The 5,889-nt window shown below is 40.9% G+C and overlaps 1 pseudogene; it reads right to left on the bottom strand.

Moving 5' to 3' along the window:
- Nucleotides 1-1,112: 1,112 nt before the first annotated feature.
- LOC116700831 (collagenase 3-like) lies at nt 1,113-5,300 on the bottom strand (annotated as a pseudogene).
- Between the last annotated feature and the right edge of the window lie 589 nt (nt 5,301-5,889).

Below are 5,889 nucleotides of genomic sequence, written 5' to 3'. Positions count from 1 at the left end.
TTAAGACATGGTATGAGGAATATAAAGCTGATTTAGAGGCAATTCTGGGGATTGCGAGGAAGAGGGCCATCGTTTCCACAGCCCAACTTTGCGTTGTGAGATGTCAGCATTGGCCCATGACTTTCCTATAGCTCCTGAAACAACTGTACAACGTGGTACTTAGAGAAAAAGATTATAGAACAATCTAAAAACTGAACCAATAAGGTTGCAGATGAAATATGAACAGTTATATGTATTACTGCATTTTCTTTCAGATTTCCACTAATAAATTAAATGTCAGTGTTGTTAAAAGTTGCAAAAGCCATATCATGGCAAACAGATTGATCTGCAGCAAAATAAGAACAAACATGTTAAAAATGTATTAAAACTTATTTGCCAATTCATGGTGACAATTTTTTTTCCCTGGTCTATTATTTTTTTTTTGCTAGTTTGTGCACACCCTACAATTGTGTGTTTTATCACAGTGAGGACAACGTGTAGACCATGTGCAAATGTAACATTGTAATATTTGAGAATACATTTTAAGTAAAATGCTCTAAAGTGTCCACACTTAAACTCTTAAACACAAACAAAACAAAAATAACAGCAGTTATTAAATTAGGACTAGGGCATAAATAAACTTAATGAAATTAAATTAAATTAAATGAAAAGCAACAGCTGACATAACAAAAATACCATTTGAAAAACATACAGACAAGGGGATGTTATCGGAGGGCATATCCAGCATGAACCCATATGTGTCTAAAAAAACAATATACACTACAGCGTCAAAAGTCCCCATTATAGACCGATAGCAGCTGATCTGAGTGAGGAGGGTGACATCTATGCAATAATATATTGGCTATTATCAACAACCACATCATCCAATGTCCGAAGGCACATGCTGTTTACTAAATGATATACATTTAAAAACAACTAGAAAAACTGGGAACCTGTTTGCAATTATATAAGCACAAATGTAATCTGAAAACTGCTGCCCTGGTTAAAAACAATGCACATTGATCTCAGCTGGTAGTCTGTCACAGTGGAGTGCAATGGACATTTTTAAACCTTTGACTGGTAGTGTATATTATAAAATATATTTTGCAAGGCAGGACACATTAACTCCTTCATTCTCATTCAGAGAGGCTACATAAGCAGCTTGGCCATTAAATCGCTCTAGGCTTTAGAGCAGCGCAGGAAGTAGCTGTTCTCAGCACACGGAACAACCTCCGGCCTCAGGCTGTACTCAAACATGTACGGTCCGCTGTAGATGTAGGAAAACCTGCAGGACAGAGACTTCTGTTAGTGCCTGTGCAAAACAATTCTCACCATGGTTGTTTGGACTGAAATCTCAGTTCAGCTTTAAATGGAACTCACCGTTGACTTGGAAAGCAGCAGTCACCTTGCGGTCAGGCCGAGGATGTCTGATCACTTGCTTGGGGAATCCCGTCCATGGTCTTCTTGGCCTCATCATAATGAGGAACAGAGACAGTGATTTACATGATTGAAAATGTAAACCATCTTGTAAAAACATCATCACGCCTACATCACGTCACCTGAAGTTATCTTCACACATTGATCATTTGAAGACCTGAGTAGGAGCGCTCTACAAAGACAGAGTCTTGCCGGATTCAGCGTCATAGAGGGCTGCGTCGATTTTCACAACTTTTGGGCAGACCAAAACTGGGAAGTGCTTTGGATAGCCTCACAAGATCATAGCCGCTGAAAGCCCACACTCTCGATCTGTATCGAGATCAAAAAAAATACTTTTAACATATGCTGTACTGTACTAAGATACATAAGGTAGTTGACAATAGTCAGATTAGGAACTTGGGGTAGATAAGGAGAACAAATACCTTTAAAGAGAAGGACTCTGTCTGACTGTTGGCTTTCATAAGCAGCGTCGATGTGGTGGGAGCATTGGGCCAGAAGTTTGTGATGAGACTTTGCTGGGTGTATGCTCTGAGGGTAGCTCGCCAGAAGAAGCTGAGAACACACAAGAACATAAAATAGTTTAAATTCAATTGTGAGCAGAAAAACTCTTATGACAACAGCATCGATTTTTGAACATTGGACTGTTGTCTGCTTTACCGGTCTTGAAGAAGAGCTCTCTCCTCGAGGGTGGCGACAGCATCCAGGACCAGGGTTGAATCACAGACATCAGGGGTGGTGGGGGGTGAGGTTTATCTTTATCTCATCCGTATCAGGGTTTGGACCTGGACGTTAATAAAATCACAATCTCATTACAACAATTAACCAAGTGTTATGTGCTATGTGTACAACAGGTGGTCTTTTGAACCATTCGTGCTACAGCTACCAAAGTACTGACTGGGTATGTATTCCACGTATTTTATTACTGTAGCACCATGTTGAGGGCTGCTGTATAAGACCATCCTGGGGAGACCTTCACCCAGGAATGTGTGTTCATGCCTGGAGTACTACTAAGGGACAGGTGTTTAAACCAAAACCACTTTTTTCTAATCTGGACAAAATGTTCTGGTGCCAGAACATCACTTTGTTAATATTTTGTCAGCTAAACAGCCCCTGAAGACATTCCTCACGTGCCATTCGGCTTCAGTAAATTTCGCGAATAAACTAAACTGACCGTTAAACTTTAGTCATGTGACCATCCAGCGGTCTTAATTTTGTAAGATATCAAAACAAACTGGTTAGTGAGATGCGTTCAAAACAGGCCCAGATGATCCAGATAGTTAGTACTAACCATAGAGAGACTGGATGCCGTTGACATCATCCCGGGGCAGAAACAAAGGTGTCTGGGTTATTGTAGGAGTACAAGGGTACATGAGAGCCAAGGATCATCAGAGTGAGACAAGCCCGGAGTGGCCAAACTCATGGGCAGCCACCATGAAGAGGACGTAGCCTACAGCAGGAAAACACAGAAGTACAGGTTAGTTCAGCTCCTCTCCGTGATTATAGCATGTCAATACATACACTGATAGTAGCAGTTAGTGAGTAAAGAAACAAACTGACCGGTATTGAGCGGAAGTGAAGGATCATCATCATCAATGAGCGTTCCTCCAATGCCAGGGGCTGGGCAAAGGCATGGGCGAAGAGTGCCATCAGGGCCATCAAGGGGTAAAAATACCCATGTTCTGTGACAGAAATCTACTCAGGTCATGTTTCCAAACCAAACAGAGCTGCAAGCCATGAAGAAGTATAAAATACACATCAGACGTAAATCAGAACAGGGTTTTTAAAATGCATCCTAGTGCTCATGAGAGACACATTAAACAAATAGTTATAGCAAAGACGCTTTATGGGATGTCACAAACAATAACCTGATCACAGAGAGAGTAAGTCACTGGGAAAGACACAGGAAAAGTGATTGTGAACTCACCTTGGACCAAAGGAGATCATGATGTCAGCGGTGCCACTGTGATTCGTGTGAATCTCAGAGGAGTGATTTGGCCAACCTGCAGAGCTTTCTCTATGGAGTCATCTATCTCTGCCACAGGCATGTCAGGTGTGTAGTCTCTATCCTGTAGGACAGAAAAGGGTTATTTTATTTTAAATATTAACGACATGCACTGCCTACATTAACTTCTCACATGTTTTCTTTTCAGATCATCACCTGTAGGTAAGGCTGTTTTCTCCACTTGAGGTTACTTCAAACGTGGAGAACTGGCAAGGTGGTGTCTGGGACGCCACAGCGGGGCTTCTTCATCATCGCCATGGTGTCAGCATCCAGGTCCCGGTGATCTGGAGGCCGAAGAACTCTGCATCCACTCAGCTTCTCTCCACTGGCTGATCCCGCGTCTGCTAGTTGGACCTTTCTCCTCTGTTAGGTTGAGATTTCTCAGGTAGCTCTGTAAGAACAGGACTTTGATACTTAAACATGCATCAGCTGCAGACGTACATACAATCTTGTAGGAAGAAGAGATCTGTTTGTTAATATGCAGAACTATTACAGCAGCTTCCCATTTTTGTCCTGTACAGCGTAACATTAACATTTCTGGATAAATTCAAGTTTCCACATGCACTTTAATGAAAAATAGTGAGCAACTTGAAGAACAAGACAAGACAAGAAAACATACCTCTGCAAAATCCTCATCTCGCCAGTAACATGCGATTGGCACGCAGTAAAATGCGACAGCCAGGCTCACTAGATACACAGATTGAAAGTATTCAGGTGGTGAATGCAACATGTGTTTCTGTGCTGCCGGCAGCTGTTATATAGGCTGAGGACCCGGCGTGTTACACAAAACGTCCTTCAATCACATGGACCAATATTGCTTTTATGGGTACGAGAGGAAGTTGTGCTTTGATTGCTCACCAACAAAAAGTTTCCCAAAACAAGACACTAATTATGACGACACACACGTTTTTTACGTGTAACAGACTATGCCTGGTGAATAAGATTACATTCTAACATCTCATGAATCTGCCATAGGGTTAGGGTTTGTACTACTACATGTGTCTCTTCTTCAGATCCACTTATTTTGCAGAGTTCCAGTTTCTAAAAGACAACTCCATGGCTTGGAAAATGATTTTTACAAAAAATCTAATGAAAAAGCCAATAACATTTTGAATTTGTACTTGATACAGATGTGCTTAAATAGTTCATTCAACATGGTCAGATAGATGGGTCAGTGTGTGTTTTGGTCATTTGATTTTCATTTCATGAACAGGTATTAAAAAACTAAAACAAGTGGGTATTTGTTTTTGTTTTAAAAACCAAAATTGAAAATTTAAATACAAAACATTTTTTCCTTTTCATGGTCCAAAACGGATGAACAAAATTAAAAAAAAAGACTGATTTCATTTTCTATTTCATACAACAAAAACATATCATCACATAGAAACAGAACAGAAAAAAAGCCTGTTTTTCATTTCCAGACCAATGAGACTGATGCCGCGTGTAGTGAAAAGAGGCCGCTTCATGTGTAACGCTCATCTAACAGCGTGAAACATATTTCTGTTCAATTAAAACTGGTTCTGCTACGTTAGAGAGACATCGACCAGTACATCGTTTTCAGGAACAGTAAAAACGTATGTCTCAGCGAAGAAGACATGACTGGAGAATAACTTAGCGCATATTTCAGGTAAAAGAAATCTGTTGTTCTCTAGGCTAGGGGATCAGTCTCTGGGGTTAGCCGTCAACCGCTAGACGAGCTGTTTCGATCGTTAATTGTTAGCCTTATTTAAATGACATTTAGACATTTAGAATTTGGAGAAGTTTTACTCTCAGATCACTGAGAAACTGCACTGAGTGGTTGTGTAATGAACACTCTTTTAACAGGTCTCAACCGTAGTCTGTACCTGGCTAAGGATGCAATTGTAGCAGTGTTCCGGAGCATCGGGCGTGTTCAGTCATTCCACCTTACTGAGGAGGTCATTATGAAGTTCACTGTGAGGACGAGGACGTTAGCACGGGCCAACGTTTCACATTCATGCGAACACCTTCGACTACTGCGAGTTCACCGGCCTCAGCCTCCCCCAGAGCAGTATCAAACATTTCAAAAGTAATGTTGTCCTAAATTGGTGTTATAACAGTGATTGATTTATTTTTTAAAGTACTAATTAGATGACGGAGGAAATAAATAAAAATGTAAATGTAATTTATACAAAACACCCATAATTAGTTACATTTGTGTGCTCAGTGGTAGATTGGATGGGATTGGTTGGTGGTTAAATCCCTGTTGGTTCAAGCCCATATCCCTGGTTCAGTGTTGAAGTGTTGGGCAAGACACTGAACCCCAAAGGCCCCGTGCTGCGCTTGGTGGTGTTAATGTGTGTGAGTGTTATCTGATGAGCAGGTTGCACCTTGTACGGCAGCCTTGGCCACAGTGATGAATGTGTGTGGAATGGTTCTTGTACTATGTAAAAGCGCTTTGAGTAGTTGTTAAGACTAGAAAAGCGCTATTAAATACAGTCCATTTACATTTG

This window comes from Etheostoma spectabile, chromosome 13 (assembly GCF_008692095.1).
Source record: "Etheostoma spectabile isolate EspeVRDwgs_2016 chromosome 13, UIUC_Espe_1.0, whole genome shotgun sequence".
Classification (NCBI taxonomy): Eukaryota; Metazoa; Chordata; class Actinopteri; order Perciformes; family Percidae; genus Etheostoma; species Etheostoma spectabile.
Note: the sequence above shows the minus strand (reverse complement) of the source record. Positions and strands in the feature narration are given on the sequence as shown.